Consider the following 26,866-nt stretch of genomic DNA (forward strand, 5'->3'; position numbering starts at 1 on the left):
CCTCCTCATAATGATCATCATCATCATCATCATCATCCACCTCTGTTCCTTAACTACCAATCTGATATTTAAGTACTACAGTCAGATAGGATTAGTTATCTCCTTAGTTTTTGCCTTCACATTTTCTCCTTCTTCTTCTTCATTGTTAGAGATTACGGTAGACTCGAGATTATTGATTCTCATGGGATATTATTAATTTTAGAACAATTTAGGTTTTCTCGTTATATAAGATTCGTTGTATTTTAATATGATTATATATACATGAAAATAATAAATAGTATTTACTTTCGAACATTTATTTGATGTTAGTATACGTGCATAGTCGTAAGACTACTTATAGGGAAAAGTGATGACGGGTGGGGGGAGTTATAGAGGAATATTCGAGGTCAAATCGTTAAGCTCATTTGGTCTATTCTCGAAAACTCTAATGCCAAAACGGTACCGGACTTTCTCGATTAAATCCTCAACTAGTATGTAATACTACTAGTGGGCAAAAGTTAACCGAAGATCCGATCACACAAAGGTAACTATCTTAATACTTCTTCGGTGACAAAGTATACCTATACCTTTAGTAGGATAGTATTTACGAGTTCACCGTTATCTAATACGAAAGTCCTAAAGTGTTTACTTGGTTGGTTTGCTGTTAAACCTAGAGGCAATGTTAGAAAGCTGATTTTATTGGTCCTTCAGATAATTATGCGAGTTTTAATTAGACCTTACTAAATAAAGAGAGGGAGAGAGAGAGAGATAGGATATTAAAGATCGGTTATGCGATAAGAAAATTCTTTTAACCTTTTCAATGTTTCTTGCCACAAACATGTTGGGTACGTTGTTTAAAATTCAATAAAAAAGAAAAACAAAATTCTTAATTCCATTCTCAAAACTGTTACCAAGATAAGTATACAATTTTAATTTAATTTTTTTTTCCTTCAGTGTAGAAAAATAATTTCCCCTCTCCCTATTCCTCCCACTCATCCTCCAATTGTCGTAAATAAATATAATGCATTTTTTTTTCTTTACCAGAGATACCTACGAAGACCCTAAAATATAGCCTGAGGCTCGTGAAACACGAAAGGTCGATGCACCTTTTTTTCTCTTCTTCCTCTTCTTCTTCTTGCTAAAATCTTTTTCTTTTCTAATTTTTTTTGTGAAAGAATTTTCCTTTGTTTATTTTTGTCTGGGGGGAAAACTCTTTTAATTTCTTTAAGACCTCTCTCTGCCTACATACGCATGGACATTTCATTTAAATTCAACAGAGAAGCTATTATAATATCAACTCGCTCAACCGTTATAATAAAAATATTCCAACTAGAAAAAAAATCGTGGTAGCTATAATCGAATACATTATATTGCAATTGTTTAAATGAAAAGAAAAAAAAAGAAAAAATTCCTTTTTACCTTAAAACGATACAACAAATTCGAATTGATCTTCGAATGAGATTAAAAAAGAGAGGGAATACAGGTAAAAAAAAACAAATTAAAGTTGACTTATGAAAAATCCGCTTATCGTTTATAGCGATCTCGATCGGATTATAATTAATATTAAATTTCCCCCCACCTCTCCCAATAAAATGTTCAATACTATTGGCTAATATTTATCACTTATTTCGTTATCCAACATGGTAAATTGAACAGACAGTTAGGATGACTATAAGATCGATGCTGGACCAACGATGTCATGTAGAAACCTAGACAGACCTAACGGAATATACCTATCTATCTACCCACCGATCTAACAACAAACGAACGGACAATGAAAGCAACGTCCTTTCACTGATAGTAAGGTATACCTATCCAAGGTAGGAAACAATCGAGAGAATCTCGTTTTCCCAAAGGAAGCTCAGTTTGATTTTCCTCTTGAGACTAGTCCTTATTCATTGGAAGAACAAGAATACTAGTATTACTATGTTTCTCTTTCGGACGTCCAAACGAGATGAGAATCTAAGTAAGATCCGTCTGAATCTACGTAAGTTATTGTACCCCCTTCTTTATCCACCCCTCCAACTTCATCCCTACTTCTCATAATCATCATACTCCTACTTGTACGTTGTATGTATCGTATTTCTGATTCAAAACTAAATTGGATATACGAAAAGACAGAATATCATTGAAACGATAAACAAATCTCGAGTTTATATTTTAAAGTGAAACCAAACAAGGAGTGAATTTCGATAGATCGATAAGAGGACGATTTTATCAGATATTTCTTAGTCATTTACATATATATAAAAGAAATCAATAGTCATTATCGAATCGATTTTTTTTTTGTAACGAACAATAGATATTTTCCTTTTTTGTTTGTTTTTTATTTGATAGTAGTCGATAGTGGTTTTGATGATAGTAGGGGTTGGTTCAAATTCTGAATTCGGTCGTTAACGCAACGGCTGGGTGTTGGTTTCCTTTCTGGCATTGAGAAAGCCAACAAAAAGGACCTCGACTTGAAGAATAGAAAAAGAGAGAGTAAGCAGGGAAAGAGATAAGAAAAGGGAATACTAAAAAGGGTACGAAAAAGGAAATGGGACGTCATAAAGATATTTTTATTTATTATTATTTTTTTTTAATTTTTTACCCCCGCTTTTTTTTTAAATCCCCTTTAGAAAAGAATTCGTTCGAAAAAATTTCTATTCCATTCGTATCTCTATATAAAGGGTGTTCAAAAAAAACCATTCAATATTTATATGTTATATAAGATACACTGAACTGAGTAAAAAAGTTTTCGTAAAGGTAAGTCGAAAAGTCAACCCCATTTCTGAGATATAAAAATTGTTGTTTGTTAATATCATGATTGACTTACATACTATCATCGATGTTAAGTTTAGTGTTTTCAAATCGCGTTTTGAATGTTCTTATTCAAGTGCCAAAAGTAAATTTCATTGAAAATTAGTCAGTGGTAGATCAGCGATTGTAGATATTACACAATTACAAAGTATCATGAAAATATCAGATAAAAAATGTGTAATTTTCGAACAAGTTCGTGACTCTGTAAAGAAAAGATGCCAAATGTGTGCAGAAATGGAAGATGGACATCTGAAAAATCTTCTGTAAACATTGAAAATTGAGTAATAACATTATAAATATTGAACAGTTTTTTTTTAACACCCTGTATATAACTCGTGTATAATAACGATTCTAGTATAAGTAGAGCGCATTAGAATATTAAAATAATTGTTAATTACTTGATGGAAATGTTTATTGTTGTCTAAAAGCTCGGAGTATATGATCTACGTACCGTCCTCTTCGAGATTCACTTTTAGACTGGCACGTTGTCGTCTATGACAATGCTTTTATTAAATGTTGTTTCTATGACATTCCGAACCCGAAGCTAGCCGAAGAGTAAGCCGAAATTATCCGAAGTTAGCCGGAGTAAGCCGACGTAAGCCGAAGTAAGCCGAAATTAGACGAAGTTATCCGAAGTTATCCGAAGTTACTTGAAGTTAGCAGAAGTTAGCAGAAGTTACCCGAGTCTTCATAAGGAATAACTTCTTATATTAAAATAATTATACACGAGTTATATACAGGGTGTTAAAAAAAAACATTCAATATTTATATACTATATAGGAATCATTGTACTGAGTAAAAAAGTTGTAGTAAACATAGGTTGAAAAATCAATTGCTTCTGAGATCTAAACATTTATTATTATATATATATTTTTATTACGGTTAATAAATATATTATAATGCACATAATTATATTATAATATATACGATGTTAAATAATTTAATAGTATATATATATATATATATTATATATATTTGAGCTGTTAAGAAACTGTTCAACCGATACAAGACGTGCAAACCGCGAAAGGGTAGTGGTTTAGTTCGCGTTACGCTTCGAAGAATTTCACAAGGTAGGGGAGAATTCGAGGAAATCGTGGATAAGACAAGCTCCAGTTCAGTTCGGTTCGGTTTGGTTCGTCTTATCGGTATTTACGCGAAGTAACTTTAGCTTTAACGTTACACTCTCCTCCTCTTAAACTAGTTAGCATAAATTACGAGTTGATTTCTACTCTTTTGACATCTCAAAATGAAATGAATGATATCTTACTTCTAGTTTAAGTATACATATATATATATAGCACACTCAAAAGTTCATATTTGATATTACGAATGGGTTGCGACTATTTATTAACTTCTCATTAATTTTCATAAAAAATATTCACTCGTTAAGATTGAAATTAATATTTCGTAATATCAATCTTGAAAATAATTTTCGTTTTAATTAACGAATAATTTAAGTACTGATCTTAATTATTTTCAGTATCGTTTATAAAAAGAAATGAAGTATTATTTAAAATTACTTATGTTAAATTACTTTTAAGTTTATTTCTATTTACAATCAAATGTTTGTATTTTACGATAGGCAACGAATTTTTAATTATTTATCGTGTTTCAACGAATGTTTACTTTTATCAAAAATACTTACTAAAGAGAATAAATTTCTTACTGTGAAAATATAATTATTTTCGATTTAATGAAAATAATTAAATACTTACATTACTTAGTTTAGCACGTGATGTGCTTAAATCGTTTTAAGTACAATTAGATGTTATTAAACATCCTACTCGCTAAGTATACATCTTCATTGATTTCTCTAGTGCGAAAGCTATAAAGTTCAACAGAAAGGGAGGATAGAAGACCAAGAAAAGGGAATGCAAACGATCTAGTAACCGCCTCAAAGAAATTACAACCTCGACTTTGTAAAGTCTCTTGAACGAATGAAAATTATGATATAACATTAGTTTTCTTTGCCTATTTTTCTTATTTTTTTCTTTTCTTTTTTTTTCTTTTTCTTCCTTCCTTCTTTATTTCTCGCAAGAATAATTTTTTCCTTTGGAAAAATACGACAACGACGTCTGGAAAATAAAACTAAAAATAATATTCAATAAATGAATATTATATTAAACGACAAAAAATAAATAATTATTTATAAATTAATATTATATATTATATATTAATAATTTATAAATTATTAAAATTTAATAACCATTATTGATAAAACTGAATAATAAAAAAATATAAAATAAATAAAACTTCATTTTAGTATCATCTCGTTTAAAATTTCTTTTTTATTACAGGTAAATGAATATTAAAATAATTGACAAATAATAATAATAATAATAATAATAATAATAATAATAATAATAATAAATAATAATAACAATAATGATACATAGAGTCCTCGGTCATTGTTATTCTTTTCTCGTATGGTCGGTGTAAAAATAGATGACTCTACTTAAATCCCAGTAGTGGTACTCGATCTGTGGTCAGACAATAAGGAAACTATCGCTGACGTTAGCTCTCGTTTTTCGCTAGAGATAGTTTTTAGAAGTGATGGCTTCACAGGAAAGAAAAAAGAAAAGAATTTTCAAGAGAAGAAAAAGATCACCGATTATTTTTTCTTTTTTTTTTTTAAATATTATCGATAAATTATGATTTATTGATTATTATCAAGTAAAAGAAAAGGTTAATTCTTTTTTGATCAGAACTAGTCGATAAATTCATTCAAGATTCGAAAAGTATCAATAGAATAATGCACTTAACAAAGTATTATTATTATTATTCTGTTATATGAAACGGAATTTCGTATATAACAGAAGTTTTTTACTCTTTTCCGTTTTGTTTCAAAATGTAACATCCAACTTCTTCTATACTTTTGTTACAAGTTTCGATTCGTGAGATAATAACATTTTGTTATCTTGAAAAGTAACATAGAGATTGTAGAAAGAGATAGGAAATAGAAATAATACAATGATAGAATGAGAGATTGAAGAAGGAAATTCTTGGAAAAATCGTGGACTCTCAGAAAACGCAAATTCGCGATAGAGAGATAAACGGAGAAAAAGAGAAGTATATAGTAAAAGAACTATATATATATATATATGGATTGATGTAGTAAGAAGAAATTCGGAAAAGTCGCTTGACATTTTTCTCTATTTTGCTTTTTACCTTTCTTGAGAAATATCGAATTCGTACTTGAGAGCGACGTGTATCGGATTACTTTTGCAATTCTTTTCTTTTCTTTTCCCTTTCGCTTTATTCCCATATAGTACACCTATGATGTATATATGTTATATATTTACTATAAATACGTGTATATATATATTTGTTAACTACTCGTTTAAAATATATTTCTATGTAAACGAATTTGAAAATATTTTACTTCTACAATTCTTTACTTTTATCCCCCTATTTTTCACCCCCATATAAAACACCTATATATATATATGAGTATATAAAATGATTGGGTATATAAAAAAATTTGGTAACGTTGTATTGCATTCGTATATCAATTGTTTGAATAATAAACAATTTATAATTAGTAGTTATACACTTGTCTCGAATTAAAAAATAAATTTTTTAATTATTACTCCTAACATTCTACTTAAAAATCTTTAAATTAATAATGATTAATATTTGAATATTCCTTTGACTCGTTTGTATGCACTTAGACATTGTTTTTAATTATATACGTATATGTGTAGTTATATATGATATATGCAAAAACACGTGAAATAATATATAGATTAATTCTTTTCTCTCGCAATAGTATAGAACAAGATTGAATCTCCTGTGTTACATTTTGTCAGTGACTCCAGCAACCCCCAGCTCCTCTCACACTCCCTCGTCCCAATGCCTAACGGATATCAATGTTGAACTAACGAACAAATTCGTTAACGCTTCATCGAACGTAACGTGTAATCACGTTCCACCAAGTGATTTCATGCTCGTCATAATTTTAATATTTCATCGAAAAAGGGAAAGAGAGAAAGACAGGAGAGTACTCTCTTTTTACGTAACTTTAGAAACGATTGAAACTGTAATATTGTTTCTTTTTAATATTGTTTTTTTTTCTTCTTCTTTTTCGTCTTTTTTTTAAATTTTATTTTCTTTTCTCTCTCTTTTTCTATAAGTTTGACAAGGCTACTTTTCACGTGTTTGTTCATTCGTTCGTTATAAATATAAAAAAAAGAAAAAAGTGTTCTTTTATTCGTCCTCTTTTTTCGTTTGATTTTATTATTGAAATTCGCGATAAAAATATTCTTCGAATATTTCTGCTATTAAAATTTTTTTTCGTTTCTCCTTCCCCCCACCCCAACTTTCTTTTTTCATTCAATTATTTTAAATTATTCACTTTTTATTATTGTTATTATTATTATCATTATCATCCTAGTCCTTCGTTTTTTGTTATTTTTTTTTTTTTTTTTTTTTTTAGTCTCGTATATATTCACGTGCTGTGTTGAGCTATTCGTTTTGATGAGGAAAAGAAAAATAAATGTTCGTTTCGTACAAGTCTATGATTTACATTTAAAAGAGTTGCGAGGACGCTTACGTCATTTCTTCGACGTTCTTATCATCTTTTTATAAAAAGTCACAAAATATACAAACGAGATTTTTTTTTTCTAGTCACTTAAAAATATAAATATATTCATAAATATCTTGACATTTTCTTTTTTCTTTCTCTCTTTTCTTTTTCTCTTGTACTCTCTCTCTCTCTCTCTCTCTCTCTCTCTCTCTCTCTTTTTGGGTATAAAACAAATTAAATAAAAATAATTGAACAATTTTAATATAAAACGAATATTATGAATAGAAAAGTTTTAACTCGTATATTTCTAATATTCAACTAATTTTAATAAATTTTTATCAAATTGGCATAAAATTTGGTTTAATTGTTCTTTATGATCTGACGTAAAATATAAGTTACTTAAATTTAGTGTAATAATATTCAAAACGTTAAATTGGTAAAATGATTGATACTTCAACAAAAATGACCTATTTGTGCAATCGAATGTATATATTGATAATACGTAATATAATTTAATATTAACCTCAATAAATCAATCATATCATTTTCTAAACAAATAACGAAACAATGTTTATAATAATAATATTCAAAGAGAGGTAAGAAAAGAAAAGAAAAAAAAATAAAGAAAATCAATTACGTCAAATGGAAAATTTTGATAAAATATTTCACACTAATCATCGTTTCTACCAATCATTGTAATTAAATGTACTATTAATAAATAAATAAAAAATAAATTAAGAGAACAAAGTTGCATGGAACGTAACTTCATTTCAAATTAAAATCCAATTTGAAATTGCCTAAAAAAAAAGAAAAATAAATGAAAAAAAAAATCAGGAAAAAAATCCAAGCGAACGTTAAACAAACGAAATTTCTAATACGCATGACTAAAGTTATGATATTTTTTCGTTATGACGTCGTGCTTAAAATGGAAATAAAAACGAACAAAAAAGAAGATTATATATATATATATATATATGTAATATTTAACCACACGGAGAAAGATTATTCTGAAACTTTTTATGTTTTATGTTCATTTATCCCGTATATGAGACTAAACCGCACATCGAGCATACAATAAATACAAAAACTAAATGAATTTGGCAATACGAATACAAAAACCTTTAAAAATAGATAGATAGATTCAAGTTTCCGCATTAAAAAGCAATCGGTACTCGAACGAATTTAACGTGATGCTTTTCCTTTTTGTGCGATTGTCCGTTGAAAAGTTGAGCTCGTTTGCCGAATGTGCACGATGAAAATCGATGCACTTTATGTGCGATAACACGAAACACGATTCGTGTTTATCGATAAAAAAAAAAGAAAGAGACAAAGAAAAGGAAGAAAAAGAAGAAGAAAATTAACAGAAACATCTGTACTGATGCGTTTTTTTCCATTTTTTAATTCGAATACTCGTTAACGATATATATATTTAAATTTATAAATATGTACTTTATAAATTTATTAATTTATATTTATTTTATTATATAATTATTTATATTAATTTTTTATTTTTTATTTTATTTATTTATATATATATATATAATTAATTAATTATAATAATGTATATATTTTATATTTAATTATAGAAATAAAAATCTACGGGAAATATACAATATTTGGAAAACAGAATGCATATTATATGTTAAAATTGTTTTGAATAAAGTTTCTTTAAAATGAAAATTTTATTATATTTCTTTGTCTAAAAACAACTTCAATTTTCATGTTTGCGTTAAATTAACTAATTTCAGGCAACAAATATGTATATACTCAACATTCTGCAATCTCGTTTAAGGTAACATATTGTACTAATAATAAAACTTAATCAATCTATTCGAAATATAATATATATTCTATCAATATATATTATGAATGACATAATAAAAAAAAAGGGGGAAAAAATTAATTACGAAAATAGAAAACTTACGTAAATGTCAATGAATCTTTTTCGATGAAAAAATTTCAATTTTTTATCTCCGTTATATCTGTAAAGAGAAATGTAAATATGTAAATACTTATATTTATTACACATTCTAATTAACTTACAATTAGCTAAAGTTATGAATATTAATAATATTATTCGTATAATCTGTATGCCTGTAGATTATATATTTTAATTAATTGTAAATAATATTAATAAATAATTTTATAATGTGTTAATATTATATTATTATATTGATATAATAATTATAAAAATAATATAATACAATTTTAGATAAATGTCATAAGTTTATTATTATCATTGTTAAATGTAATAAATATTGATTGATTGAATGTGTTTATATAAACTATACACGTATACATGAATGCGTATAAAAATTAATTACCATCAATCATTAAAATAAAAATAATTTTAAATTTATACATAGATTGATTAAATTATAAATTGGAGACTTTTATTATTAGTTTATTATTAAAAACATAACAAAATCCATCGATTTAATATTTACGTAAATTATGTCTATACGTGTTGGTGTACATGTTAATTATTTATAACTAATAGAAATAAATAATTAATATATCGTAAATAATTCTTCATGCTTGCATTAACATTATACATAAATTATTATTGAACAATTATTAAATATTAAAAAATAGAATTGTAATAAAAAAAAATAAAAGAAATAAAACAATCTTCGAAAAAATTTTGAAGTAGCTATTATTATTATTATTATTATTATTATTATTATTATTATTATTATTATTATTATTATTATTATCAGTGGGGAAATATACGACGTAGGAGGTAACGAGGAAGTATAAAATATTTGGACTTAGGTTTGTCCTAAATCTGAAGGAGAAAGCATGCGTGGCATGTATTCATAACGACGACGAAGACCTACGCGAGTGAATTTTCATGAGAATATCCAGTAGGATGAATAGACGAGTTTTGGGAAGATTAAACTTGCTTTAGACGTTACGAAGCTTTCCTTGGTAAAATCAAACAGGAAAAGGACTACCATCCTTGGTAGTTGGTTCAATCTAGTTCGAAAAGCATTTCAATCTTTACCATTATCTTAATGAGATACCTGCCACTTAATGATATATCTTTCCAAAAAGTTACCTTTACTTATTCTACACCGCCACTTCTTACCAATTTTCATTTATTAATTATTCAAAATTATTTTAAATTAATTTATCATCTCCATTAATATATAAATTATTTAAATATTAATTAAATAATATATTATTATTAATATATATATTTTTAAATTTTATTTTTATTTTATTTTATAATATTTATATTTTTATGTTATTATTATTAATATATATATTTTTTCATTAATATTTAAATAATTTATATATTAATGGAGATGATAGATTAATTAAAAATAATTAGGTATAATTAACAAATGAAAATTCGTAAGAAGTGGTGATATTAAATTAATGTTAATTAAATAATATATTATTAGTGATATATATATTTTTTAATTATTATTTAAATAATAATTATATAATAATTATATAATGTATATAAATTAATATTAATATATATGAAATAAATTATGAGATTCTTTCTTTTTATTAATATTATCTGTATAATATTGTCTAACAAAAAATTGTTGAACGAAACAAAAATAACAAAAAATATATTTAATTACTCTAATCGATATTATCTACTCTTCTTTTCTTTTCCTTTTTACAAATGAATCTTAAAAAATGTATTTATGCAAATTCGTTATTAGAATGTTTGATATACCTTAATTGATTGTTAATTAATGGAAGAAAATGGATGTTATAGTTGAAATGCATATGGTATAATTTCAAAGTATTTTTCTCTTCGAAATTCAACAGTACACTAACTCATTATCCTCTGTAAAAGTTCTTTTATTGATCGTTGTTTATTTATGACTTTCAAAGGTCCACACATATATAACGAAAATAATATTCGTAATAAATACAATTTAAGATTAATACTTAACTTATTTTCAAACTAAATCTACTACCCGCGGTCAAATGGCCGCATTCTGTAATCCATTTGTAAAAAAATGCGGTAAAAACATATAAAATACACATTATTCGTTTGTAAATAAATACTCATATTCTATTTAATTGCTTAAAATTTTATTTTATTATATATGACAATATATATTGTTACTTGACGAGCCTCGAATGCGACTCCTTTCCTCGACATTTGTTTATTCTTTGATTACCTTTCCACGCTGGTTAAAAGAAAGGACTCTATTCAGCAGGAAATATTACTGTGGTGATGGATACTGGTGCAACGGAAAATCTTAGAGTAGTGTCAGATTTTAATGCATGAAATTGGAGTAAGGACAGGCACGTGCATTGCAGGAGGAAGAATAGTATTCTTTATTCTAGGAAAAGGTTCTTCTAGAGATAATTTTTGGTTACGGCTTGTGTCTTGCACGGGACAATCCTTCCAATAGTTTATTTCAATATAAAGAATGAATATTCGAGCAATGCAAGTAATATTTATTCCTTTATGCGTACTACTTATAATTGTTTCTATTGTTATTCGTGCGAACTACTGGAATGATGTCTCGCGCAACTGGATTTATATCACTGCGAAAAATTTGGATAGACGAATCGTGTCGGAACGTCACAATATGTTTTCTTTTTAAAGCGTAAATTTGACCACTTGTGGTCAATTTTTAACCTTGATACAACATTAATTTCAAACAAAAATATGCTTTAAATTAAATAATTATTAAAATAATTAAATATGTAAATAAAATATACTATTTAAATTGTAAATTTTCTTTATACTAAATACACTATATTAATTTTAAAGCACAAAAATCTAATATATCTAACACAATGTACGATTTGAAGAGATCCACACAAAAATACTTTGTAAATCCAAATAAAATGTGTACCCAAAATAAATATACCCATATAATACCCATATAAATAATATAAATTTTATTAAATGGTATTACCTATTAATACCAATTAAATGGTATAAATATCCATATAAAAAATAAAATACTTTGAAAAATAATTAATAATAACAACAAAATAAAAACTACTTTTTGCACGTAAATTATCGATATAAAAATTGTTAAAGGAAAAAAAAAGAATATGTAAGGTAAAGAAAGAAAAAAAAAGAAAAAATGAAAGTACCACAAGTTTTTGATCGTTCTTGAACACCCTTTGTTATTTCTTTTTCATCAAAGAAAACAGAAGGAATACATTCTCTGGCAGAAATTTCGTACTGATTCCTTTTTTGAAATTTCTGTCTTGGACGTGAGAAAGATTTATTAAATTGTTCGTCGTTCTTTCCTTCATCTCTCTCTCTTTCTCTTTATATATATATATATATATACACGCACACAAGACCATTCGTTGGATTATGAAAAATATATATAGAAAAATTGTCATAGGTTGAAATGAGATTCGATACGATACGATACGATACAATTCGATACAATTCGATTCGATTCGATTCGATTTCTCGTTCTCATTGTCAAATTGACCGTACATGTTTCCACACACCTATCGTTTTTACGTTTGTTCTCAATTCAACCCTATTCTCTCCACTACAATAATAGATTACTTTTTCTAAAAACAAAACAAAAATATATAAAAGAGAATGGATCTATGTAAACACTTGTGCATGTATATAATACGCGTGTATATATATATATAAATAAATGGATAGGCAGTTAAAAGTAAAATTAAAAAAAAAAGAGAAAAAAAGGAGTTAAAAATATATGAGTCTATCAATGAACTTTTTTTCATTCCAATAAAACTACAGCTTTGAAATACTTTTACGTCATGTCATATAAACTATAAGTGTATAATAGATATATAGATATTTTATGTATATATAGAAATGAGTATTTATATATGTGTGTGTATGTATGTATCGATATATCACTTTATTCGAAGCTTTCAAATCTGTTAGTATAAAAACACGATCTATAAATGGAGGATTTCAAACTAAATATACCTATATAGGTATACATTAATCGAATGGTACGATGATAACTGTTACAACCTAAACAAATTTTTTTATTTTATGTTGAAAAACACCTAGAATAAAGTTAAACGATTTCAAAGGACACATGTATTTAAAAAAACATATTTTTTTGTTTGTTTTACAAAATTTCAAAGGTTCAAGACACAAAGGTAGTGGATTTTTGATAAAAATAAAATATATTTAAAAAAAAAGTAAATAGTGGCCCAGTACTTTCTTCTTGTCAAAAAACCTTTGTATTAAAGAAAACTACGTTCAAACATCATTTAAATGAAATTTAAAAAGCAACATTTTTTGTAACACGGAGTTAGTAAAGAAAACATTTTAACATAATTTCAAATCCACGCCTATAATTCGTGCGGTTGATAAGAAACTATATTTCATAAATTTTATTTTCCTTTCTTTTTTTCTTATTTCTTTCTTATTAATTCTTATTCTTGCATAAATATTCTTTATTCACATTTAAGACATTAGGAACAAAGGAAGTAAGTGAAATGCCGTTACAAATGCACCAATTACTCAAAAAAATACTAGTTAAAACGGAATTTGTTAGAAGTTTTGTTTATTGACATTAATCGGTTTCTTGTGTCATTTTCAATAAAGCAAAAAATTAAAATACTTCGTACAAAAAATAGATCAACGAAATAATTTTTTAAAATGTCTGTTAATTCAAACGACTTTAACGAGTCGTCTCTTTTTTTTGTATGTGTAAAGGTAGAGGCGTTGAACAAATGTCAAAGGAAAAAAGTTAATAGTTTATAATTATATTTTTACCGTCATGGTATTATTTTTTGTTTATTGTAACTCGAGTACGTTAAATGCGTTGAGTGCATTTGCGATAAACAAAATAATAATAATAATTATTATTATTATTATTTACTCGCGATAAAGCCTTGAGTTGTTTATTCTTTTTTTTTTTAACATTTTCTTATGACTTTAATCAAAAAAAAGTTACTCATTAAAGTTACAAGTAATAATTAGTCAACCTTGTAATATTGTTTGTGTATTTTATTATAGTTTTATTAACAGGAACAATCCGGGTATAATTAAATTCCGTTTAAAAACAAAGTGACTAACATTAAAGTCTCGTAAAAAAGATAAAAACAAAAAAAAGGAGAAAAATCTCGGAAAAAATTTCTTCTTTTCACTGTAAAATATAATAAATTCCCCTCTACCCAAAATTGTTTTTTTTTTTTAATCATTTATTTATCCTAAAAATTCAAAACAACGAAAACGTTGAAGGTGATACAGTTATATCGAATCACCCAACATATATACCTGTATAAAAATTGAACAAATAGAAATATCGAAATTTTAAACACGTAAACGATGAAATAAAAAAAGAAAAAAAACAGAGAGAAAAAGAAAGGTGTCGATTGATACTAAAGCATTCAGTTGTAATCGTCTATGACTGAAGTTTTTGGTTATCCGAGATACGATTGACAATAAAAAAAAAAAAAAAGATAACAAAAAACAAAATCCAATTTCTTTTTGGGATCGATTGTGTCGCAACGATTTGCAAAAAAAAAAAGAGCTTTTGCGACGAAAAAAGAACAGAAATAAAAAATAGGAAAAAAAAACGAGAAAAGAAAGCAAACAAAATAAAAAATACGAACATATATCCGTCAATCTCGTATGGTAAAAAAACAAAAACAAAAAAAAAGAAAAAAATAAGGAAATTTTCTTCGTAAAAAAAAAAAAAAACAAACAAGTTGAATAACGAACGTCATTGATGTTCGAAGGACGATTACACCGTTAGAACATTATGTCGGTCACCAGTTCAAGGTTTTTAGCTAGCCTCGAATCCTGCCTGGGCTACATCATCCCTCGAAATTCGCGTGTATGCCCTAGGATCAGGGACATACTTCTTCTTCACTTCCTTAACCTCCTAACCTATTTTCACGAAAAACTCCCCTATCCCAACAAGCCCTAACCTATCAATCCCAACCTTAAATAATATACCTATTCCAAGTTTAATATTTTATTATCCTAAACTACGAAGTTCAAAGCAATTTAACATGTTTAAATGATGTCCTTTTAAGTTTTATTTATTTTTTCTCATCTTCTTCTTCTTCATTCTTTATTTTTCTTCTTTTATTTAACACCATCAACACGATCCCGAACTACCCCTCTTTGTCTACGTCTCCGTAGTTTGCACCCTATCCTTCATATCGTCGGGGAGGAAGAAGAGAAGGAGGAGAGGGGAAGGGGAGTGAGGTAAAGAAGAAATTTATATATCAGTTAGAAACGTTAGAGTGACGTGTGATTTTAGTGATTGATGTTAGGCCATTGTTTTTACTCGCTCTGTTGGTTGGTCAGTTATGCTCGATTTAGTTGGAAACATTGTTGAATATTGGTTTTCAATAAATGTCTTTCTCTCTCTCTCTCTCACACACACACACACATACACATAGCGTTATAACGAATGAAATTAAACATTTTTACTTGTATTGAAAAATTTCATTTGGACAATCTCAACAACGAATGACATAACGTACGTATCTCTTTCACTACGTAACACCAAATTGAAATGTGACATATATATATATTAGAGAAGAAGAAGAAGAAAAAAAAGTAAAAAAAAGAAATGACGAAAATTAATAAATTTCAATCAATTTCTTTCTTTGTCTTTTTATTCAAAATCTCATACTCGTGCATATGCATATATATATATATATATATATATATATATATATATATATATATATATATTATGAATTATATAAAAATACGTACAGAGAGAAAAAGAGAGAGATAGAGAAACGTAATCGTTAGACGTCTAACGTAAGTTTGTAAAAATTAACGGATTGGAAGCGTGAGCTATGAACTCGTTAGTTTCGGATAATTGGACGTTGCCGAACTAATTAAATTCAACGCGTCCCTCGATATTTTGTTTCTCTCTCTCACTCTCTCACTCTCTTTTTTTATCTTTCTCTTTTTATCTCACTCTTTAATTTTCTCTTTCTCGTTTCATAAACTTACTCAGTCCCCCTCTCCTATTGGTAGAATCTCGTTCTATTTTTTTCCTCCATATTGGTTTTTTCTTCGTGCTTCGACAAGCACAATGCTCTTCTCTCAGTTATTCTACAATTGCGTCTGCCAAACTAGTGAGCCATGTGAAACTCGTCGGACCGACATAGTTACCAACACCTCACCCCCCCCACCCTCACTATATTCCTACCCATTTTAGATTAAAATCGAATTTTCTTTTGTATCAGTTTCTATATTGCCTATTCCTATTTATTTTATGCATATAGTCTATAGTATATATATATATATAAATATACGACAGAAAATTGTCGAGAATAATTGGCAATAACTTTCAAAGCTTTTTCACTTTATGAATTATTAACGATTATTAAGTATATTATCTTTAACTTCTCTCTTTTTTTTTCTCCCCACATAATTATTATTATTTTTAGTATTATTATAATAATAGCTTAAATAGAAAATTATCTTTTACAAAGCACGTAACAAATGTCTAACTATATATAAATTATTAATAGTATTTTATTTACACAAGAAGAAAAAAAATAAAACTTATGTAAATATATCGTAATGATAATTTCAAAGATTATTGCAGTGTGTCTAACTAAAATATAAATTATTAATAGCATTTTATTTTATCGTAATGATAATTTCAAAGATTATTGCAGTGTGTCTAACTAAAATATAAATTATTAATAGAATTTTATTTTATCGTAATGATAATTTCAAAGATTGTTGCAATGTGTATTGTCAATGAATTTTAATTATTCTTATTGTTATTCCTGTTTAGTTAATTATTATTATTTTATAACTGACATGCTCAAAATGACCATTTCTGTATTGAATCATTTTTATTCAAAAAGTTACTCTCCATCATTCGGTTTAACAAGATAATTCGAATTGTAACGATGTTTACATCAACGATACATGTAATACATGTGTGATAAAACAATTATCAATCTTTCATTTACATACATTGTCATATATGCGTTTACGAAGTTTATTTAAACTCTGATACTTTTAGTATAAATTCAACACTCTATTCTCTTCAATTGGAATATTATTTTCAAAGTTATGAAACTCAATAAAAATGGAATACGATGAAGAAATTAGTTCCAATGAAGATGAGTTTGATTTTTCGTTTATAAAGTAGCCAAAATGATAAAGCATTTTGTAGACACGAGTTTTGATGGAATCTGGTTGAATGAGAAAATACGTGTTATGCTAACAGGAGTTAAGAAGGATTACAAGGTTTGTTCTGAACGAATAAAGCCTTCCGAAAGACATCAAACCACATATGTTCCCCATAATTATAAAAGTAATTTAAGGTAAGTCATATATCTCTTATTTCGAGATATTTAAAGAATTACATTTGAACACTAAATGAATTCTATATAATAAATAACAAACACACTACCAAAGTCATAACGAACCTGATAAACGAGAAAATCACACTAGCTGATGAGCAACAAGGTTTCCGAACTGGACAATCATGCACGGATGCATGCAAATTCTGTTTTATAGATCTAGAAAAGGCGTTCGACCGGATACGGTTAGAGGATATAGTGCACCTTCTGTATGACAGACAAATACCAAGTAACATCATTAAAACTATTGAAGACATCTACCGAAATAATCAAATACAGGCAAAGATAAACAACGAACTCACAGAACTCATAATGGTGGAAAGAGGTATTCGACAGGGTGACTCACTGAGCCCCCTACTTTTTAATATTATAATGGATGAAATCATAAAGAAGGTGCGCAAACAAAGACGATATCGAATGGGGAACCGTGAGATAAAAATCTCGTGTTACGCCGATGATGCAGTCCTGATAGCGGAAAATGAGGATGACCTGCAAAGGCTCCTGTATACGTTCAACACAGTTGCTAAGACACTCGGGATGTCTATATCAACATCCAAGACTAAGTGCATGACTAAATCTAAAACACCCCTAAGATGTAAATTGGTTGTCGATGACAAAATAATACAACAAGTGATGGAATTCAACTACTTAGGCATAAAAATTTCGAGCTTTGGTGACATAGAGTCAGAAGTAAGAGGACAAGCCATCAAGGTACCAAGAATAGCCTCACTATTAAACGACACCATATTCCGAAATAAACACCTAAGAATAGATGCAAAAGCGTGTATATACAAAACCGCTATAATGTCTATACTAACATATGCGGCAAAAACAAGACCTGAAACATCTAAAACACGCCAAATCATGGAAGCAACTGAAATGAAGATAGTTCGCAGAATAGCTGGGAAATCACTATGGGACAGAGTAAGAAGCGAAGGCCTTAGGAAAGCATGCCAGATCGAGAATATCAACGACTGGGTATTAAGCAGAAAAGTTGAGTGGAATGACCACATTACTCGCATGACTGATGACCGAGTGGTCAAAATATCCCGAGATAAGTCACCATCGGGGAGACGAAGCGTTGGAAGACGTCGAAAGCGCTGGAGCGACAGTCTGACAATATGAAGCGCGTCGCGATGAAGAACAGGCATTGTGCCTACTTGGAAGAGAGAAGAATCTATCTAATCTTTTAGTTTAAAATAAGTGTGGTGAGGCATAACTAATAATTTTTGACTTATGATTAGATCAATTTCATAATTATGAACACATATTATGTGATACTCGCATAGACAAGTTTAAAATGCATCTTGAGAAATTGCTTTAAAAAAATACAAGGTTTTTTTCTTTATAAAACCTATAAACCGAGCAATGTAAGAAGTAAAAATTACACACATGGGATACATAAAAGTATTATACGTATACATATGTATATGTAAAAGAAGAGAAGTTTTCCTACACTTAGGAAGGTTAAAAATTCTGAATCTAGTATATGGAAGGATGTAATAGAATTAAACCTGTTATTAAACACATTGACCGACCCATAAGTCGGGAAATATGCGAAACAAAAATTACACACATGAAATACATAAAAGTATTTTATACATATACATTAAAGAAGATTAATTTTTCTAAGTATAGGAGGATTGAAAAAAGAATACATTATGTTTTATATTCTTTGATGTATAATTGAAAAGATTGTTTGTATATTTAAACTTCTATTAAAATTTAGAATTGAATTGTTAGTGCGAATCATTGAAAATTGACAAATATTGAATGCAAGTAATCTTTATCTTAATTTATACATACATTCTACAAACACGTTAATGCTTTTTCTCTTTTTCTTTCTAGTCCTCTTTCTCTTTCTCTTTCTCTCTCTCTCTCTCTCTCTCTCTCTTTCTCTTTCTCTTTCTAACATTTTCGCCACACTTTGTCCTATTTAAATGTTCCAGAAATGAATTTCAGTAGGTGGATTAAACGATAACCACGACTTTGTTTAACGCTTGACCGTGACTCAACTCGGTTAATCTCGCGAACCTTGGCTTCAATGTGTTTCCATAGTTTTCTTAATTAAAAGAACGAAAGATACTAATTTTAATATTTCGACATTTAAACATTTAACATTTTTTTCATATTTGAAAACAAAAATAATCCTACTTGTCTTATCGAATAACCTAAGGAAAATACGCACGAATTTAAAAATAACGAAAATTCGAGAAAAAAAGGTATTAAATTTTTAAGATATTCCATGAGAAACTTTTTAATACTCATCCTGTATACTAAAATAAAATAAATTAAATTGTATAATATTATATATATGTATAATGCATATGAATATTTCATTTTTTATCAATAATCTATAAAAAACGGGGGAAAAAATAAATTAATATTTATAAAAATAAAATTGTAAAGCAAATAACATCGGATAACAAAAATTTCTATAAATATTTACTGAGGGTTCTTTTTTTTATGTTTTTTTTTTTCTAAAAAATTTATCAACGTAAGAATAATAAAATATTATTAATCTCATAGAAATAAAAACAAAAAAAAACAAATAAATTCCCTAGGGATTAATCGATCAACTAAATAATATACAGTCTTCGTGAACTAGAAAAAAAAAAGAAAAGAAAAAAAATATATGTATCTATAAATGGCATATAAAATAAAATCATGTTACATTATTTTATCGTAATGACAAATAACCGTTAGAGGGTAAAACGATTTAGAAAAATAAATCGATCCTAAGATAGATAAATAGATTTGAAAAAGACAATTGAGAGAAAAAAAGAAAGATAGTAAAAGAGAAAAAAAAGGGAAAAAAAAAGAAAGGAACAGAAATAAAGACATATATATATATGTTAATACAAAAAAAAAAATAGAAAAAAATATAAAGAGAAGAAGTTGTTTCCAAATAACTGTGTTTTCATGGTACAACTACGAGGACGTCTGTCGATACGTTATTCAATTCTGCATGCTATTGGATTTTCTTTCTTGAACGCAATGCGAGAAACCTTCCAGGAATCCGCAGTTGCGGAAGAGATGCAAGACCACGTGTTACATTTTCACTTGTAAAGCTTGTTTCTCTCTTTCTATTTCTATTTATTCACCGTGTATAACTATATTTTTTCATTTTTTCTTGTCTAGACGTCTTGTCTCCAGTTTATTTTTTTTTTTTTCTATCACATTCTTCCTTTTATTTTTATTTTTTTAATGCTATTTTGTTTTTTTTTTTTCATAGTTTAGAAACATTGATAAGCAACCAATCAGTTTTTTGGTTTTTAATTTAATAAAGTACTTTTTTTTTATTTTAATAAATCTTTTTAGCATACGTAACGTAAGTAAAAAAACGTTTTACAAAAAAAACTTAAACGAAAAGTATATAAGCTATGATTTGCTACAACGGAATGTAAATCTAATCATAATTTTTATCTATTAAAAAAAGTTATATATATATATATATGATAATTTATTTGCATTTTTATTTAATTTTTATTTTATTTTATTTTTTATATTTTATATTTAATATTTATATTTATATTTATATTTATATTTATATTATATTTATTGATATATATATATATATATAATAAAGGTATTTTATTAGATTTGTTACATGTATATGAATTTATTAATTATTCTACGCACACAAATATATATGTATCTATATTTTTAGCTATGTAAAAAATATAATATTAAAATATTATTTATATTATATTAAAAATTTTATATATATATATATATAATTATTGGTTCTTTTTTATAGAGGAATTTGATTGCCATTGAAACATTTTAATATATATATATATTTTTTAATATCAATGGAAAATAAAAAAAAACAAACCAATTAACATAACATTTAACAATCAACTCTGGCCGCAGGCCGCATGCGGTCTCCCAAATATTTACCTGTGGCCCATGGAAACGCATTTCGTTAGTTGACATTTTGAGAGATTGAAATATTGAATTGACAGTTAACATATTGTTACCACATTGCTTACGAAGAAATAGATACACCCAATTCTGTTTTTACTATTATATGATAGATAATATTTCTGAAGAATACGTTGAAAAAAAATTTATATAAAAATATATATGACATCTATAGAAAATAAGAAGATTGATTTAAATCTTAAAAAATCAGTAAAAATAATAGAATAAACTATGAGTTTTCAAAATTTTTCATCTTAGAATTTGAATCAATTGTGTTAAATCAATATCACGTAAAAATAGTTAGTTTAAAAACAAGATTGGTTATATACTGACATTTAAATTCATTTTTACAAAATGATTATTGTGATCTGAGTTTATTACAGAATCGTTATCTATGTTTTGTTAGAAATTAAACAAATTAAAAAAAAAAAGCAATAAGCAGTAGAATATTATATCAACATTTAAAACATACTTTGCAAAAAAAAGAATCCGGCAATAACGCAAGGTCTACGTTCAATACGTTAATATAATCCATTAGTAAGTTATTAGTATTAACATAATTTTCTTTTTTCTCTCTCCTTTTTTTTATTACTCTATCTAAATTTTTTAACGCAGACATTTGTATATATATATATATATATATATAAAAAAGGATATTTCATCAGATTTGTTAAGTACACTAAATTATTAATTATTCTCTGCACACAATGTGTATTTTTATCTATGTCAACAATAATATTTAACAATCGATAAATTAAAATTGAATTTTTTAATTAATATATAATTATATCACGTTCGTAGTGACCTATATAAAATATTAACGTTTTCATTTATAGTCTTTTATGGAACAAAGAGTCTCGTCATTGGTTTCGATAGAGTAATTATCATAAACAATGTTATATATATATATATATATATTTTTCACACGTCAAACATATATAAAGGTTGTTTATTCTGCTGTATAAGAAAAAAAAGGAGATAAATGTAAAAAAGATATATGATAAAACGATAAATGAATTTTTATTAATTATCTATTATCGATCAACAATAAATTTCGGAATTGTCCGAGATGAAACATGATATCTAACATGTTGAAATTAAAGAATGTTCTTTTCAATAATTAATTAGAATTCGATAACATCTCGTATTCAATTCATTATCATATTAAGTATTTCATCGTTAGAATAATTTATGAACGAAACGGATGTAAGTTCTCGAGATTGTTTTTAAAAAATGGAAAGAGACTTAGAAAAACGAAAAAAAAGAACACGAACGAACTATTATTTATTTTCTTTTTTATTTCCAATATTTTATATTTCGTGACAACTGGTCTGATAAAAAAAATTAATAACGCGGAAAGGAATTCATTGGAATAAAGGGAAGCCTGTACGTTTGCGATAAGAAACTCGTTTCTGATTCCAGGACATTGTTGTATGCAACACTATACATATCAACATTTATATATATATATATGTATGTTAGTAAGCACGCGCACACAAATGATACCATCATTATTAAGTTACGTTTATATATATATATATATATATATATATATATATATATATGTGTGTGTGTGTGTGTGTGTATAAGCACATAACGCAAACTCGACAGGTTTCTCTTTTAAGCAGGGTAAGAAGACAAGACAACGCAAGAGCATTTGCAAAGGGATTAAAATTTTCTCTCAAGATAAACAGAGATACATATTCGTATATAAGCTAAAAATTTTTTCCAAAAATTGTGTGAGAATTCAAACATGTTGGTTCTAAGTTAAACATTTCTTTTCCCTAAGTAATTCGAGTTGCTTATTGTTAGAGATAATTTTAAATGACTATAAATATGTATTATGAAAAATTTTCATGAATAAAAACCTATAAATATAACGGGGGTTTGAGTGTCGAATATTTTTTAATGATTAGATAAAGTCGTGAATGTAATTCGAGATACTCAGATAACTCAGATAAGTGTGTATATATTACGAATTATTTTCAAAGATCAACGAGAACTTAAAAATATCAGATTGAATCTCGTATTTGTTTATTTTTCTTTTCTCTCGAACAAATAAGATTACCTGAAAGTAATCTGCGGTATTAGATAACTTAGATGATTCTGTATATAATACGCATAATTTTCAAAGATCAACGAAAACTTAAAATATCGACTAGAAATTTTTATTGAATATTTTTCATTAAGATAAATTTTAATCTATTCTTTTTTTTCTTTAATTCTAATCTTCTTCTAATTCTCTAATCTTCAAATATAAAACATATAAAATTTTTTATATAGATACATGAACGTTTCAAAAAGGACGTTCTATTTCTTTAGAAAATGATGCAACGAGACGGGCGTTACCAATAACTCTAGCTAGAACGTTGGCGTTAGATATTCATAACAAAGTAGATGAAGCAATTAATGAGAAGCCTTGAGGCGTATAAACACAAGCGTTGATCGAGCTCTATTGGCTTGTATAGAATATTATGTATGTCGTATTACAAAAGAAGGACTATCGTTTACTCTTGCCTTTTATCTCTATTTTATCTACAAATTATTATCTCGTATAATGAACTATAATGAACTTGATACATATAATGACGATTTTCAATCATTATCGTTTGATTAACAATCAGATATCAATCAAAAAATACTATTGATTATTTATTATACAATTACATATATTATATATTATTTAATTTTTATTAATTATTATATAATTATAAAATATTATATAATTACATATTATATTAATATACTATTAATTAGTTAATAAAACTATTTCACAACATTTTATTTCAAATTAATCGGTGTACGAATACTTTCTACATCCACTGTAAATATATTGAGATATAACAATTCGTTCAAATATAATATTGATAATAAATTGATTTTATCACAAAATTTTTATATTTTTCTCAACAAGGAATGTCAATAGTTGCCTGAAAAAATAGACCAAAGTAAATCGAAAATAATGAAAACTATTTCTAACAATTAAATACGTATGATTAATTTCTATATAAATATATTAAATTTGTTAAAAAAAAAATCAGATTATTGTATATATAATAATACAAAAAATTAGTATTATAAGTTTAATTAATAGAATTAATTACTTTGCATTTTAGTAGTCCAATATATGAACTTTGGGTTTTCGTCTTATGTTAATTACAATTTCTCTTTAGAAATTAATACGAACTTGTGAGTTTACAAACTATAATATCAAATATCACTTTATATTAATTATAAGCAGCATACTCGTATTTCACACACACACACATTTATTATTTATAAAAGAATTTATATTTAATAATATATTTAAATACAATACATCCTTGATCTAATAGAATTTCATTTGACTATAAAAGAAATAAATATTAAAATAAAAGACATAAATAAAAAATAAAAACTATTATACAATGTAATAAATATAAAAATATATATTTATATAAATATAAAATATAATAAAATTGTAGAAACAATCGATCGTATTTTTTTTTATCTATAATATCTATCTATTATTTTAACATGAAACAATATTACAATCAATTATTTTACAGGTGGTTTATTTTAGTCAACTCGGTTTATTAATTTCAATAAAACAGTACATACTAAATAATTAATTAATCATGCTACGACGAGTAACCCTCAAGCGTTAATTATTATTAATACTACTGGAGAAGCATTTAAACTTTGTGTTACATTCCTAACCCTCTGTCCCAAACCCCCACTGACCCCACCCCCTCTTCCCTCTATCTATCTATCTATCTATCTATCTATCTATCTATCTATCTATCTATCTATCTATCTATCTATCTATCTATCTATCTATCTATCTATCTATCTATCTACCTATCTATCTGTTTATCTATCTATCTTTCGCTGTCTATCGTGTTGTAATGGATGCTCGCGCATAGATTCTCCAACGTTGTTTCTTCGACGTTCATCGATAAAATCGAAGGTCGGCCATTCTCGAACGTAACGGAGGCATAATAATCGATTCACATCGGTGAGGGGATGTACTGGCGTGTACAGGTGCAAAAGGCGTGACTATCTGCGCAGGATATCGAATAATTAACCAGGTAAATGAAAAAATCGATCGATCAATTTTAGATTTGTATTTCGTTTAGAAATACTAATGTGTATTTTTTTCTACGAAAAAACAATTTCTTACGATATATTTTGAACACCTCCCACCCCTCCCTAACCTCCAATATATTTTATAATAAAATATTATTCTATCAAAAAATTAAATGTAATTCTATAAAAAATATAAATATAATTTTTTCATTTACATAATATTATCATATTATGTATATCATATATTCACATAATTCTTCTTTTCTTTTTGTTTCTTTTTTTATTTCTATCTTTATTCATATATTTTATACAATTTAATTTTTAAGTTTAACCATATTTGGTTGTCACGAACGAACGTATATTTATTTTACGATTTGTATGAAATTGTTTTCAACGATTAAATGTATTTGTTCGTTATTTATTATTATTATTATTATTATTATTATTATTATTATTATTATTATTATTATTATTATTATTATAATTATTAATTAAATGACACAACGGAAATAGATGAACCTGATAAAGAATTATTTTCCGCGCTAAAGATTTTTCCTTGAAAATGAGTCACGTCTAAGAATCCTGTTTTAGATGTCGTATTTCTAATCAAACGACTAGTTCTGATTTGTTAGACAAGTTTTAACTAATTTTTTTTATTATCTATAGAACGATTTAATTAAACGAGAATGATTGAAGATGACAAAAAATGGTTTTTTTTTTTTTTTATAAATGTCATTCGCGTGTTACATTGAATATGTTGCCATTGTGCACAAAAATGTAATTTTATTAAAAGAAAAAAAATATAATTTGTCGATAAATCATTTGAAACTTGATATAGAATAATTGGATACTTAAAATATGTGACTATAAATTTACACAATGGATTTAAACTAGATGACGTTGCATTTAAAATAAAATTGTGCATCTGTCAGAAAAAAAAACGATGCAATTTTTGTATCTGCCTCGTATAAAATAATTTACATGAACGTTTATATTCATTATTATTATTATCATTATTATTGAATTAAACACCTATCAGACGTGAGCATTTAACGGTTTTATTACAAACGACACACCTACGAACCACGTGGTTCATTAACGACCTCTATTTGTCTATTACTATAATCGAGTTTTGTAGTGATGTGATTAAAAAAGAGAGAAAAAATACAATTAGAAAAAGAAAAACAAAGAAGTGTTGATGTAGACATGTTTAATGGATTGTGAATTTATTCCTTTTATTTCTATCTCTTATCAACATAATAATCATAGTTA

General features: G+C 26.6%; 1 protein-coding gene across 1 annotated transcript in view; it reads right to left on the minus strand.

Moving 5' to 3' along the window:
- The window catches only part of RhoGEF3 (Rho guanine nucleotide exchange factor 3), a 184,190-nt gene that overhangs the window by 138,622 nt on the left and 18,702 nt on the right, over nt 1-26,866 (minus strand). The window contains exon 2 of the mRNA XM_015322101.2: nt 9,228-9,285. The gene's annotated coding sequence lies outside the window, so the exon portion shown is untranslated. The remainder of the gene's footprint in view (nt 1-9,227; nt 9,286-26,866) is intronic.

This window comes from Polistes dominula, unplaced genomic scaffold, assembly GCF_049000335.1.
Source record: "Polistes dominula isolate Pdom_NZ unplaced genomic scaffold, Pdom_raw_medaka contig_37, whole genome shotgun sequence".
Lineage (NCBI taxonomy): Eukaryota > Metazoa > Arthropoda > Insecta > Hymenoptera > Vespidae > Polistes > Polistes dominula.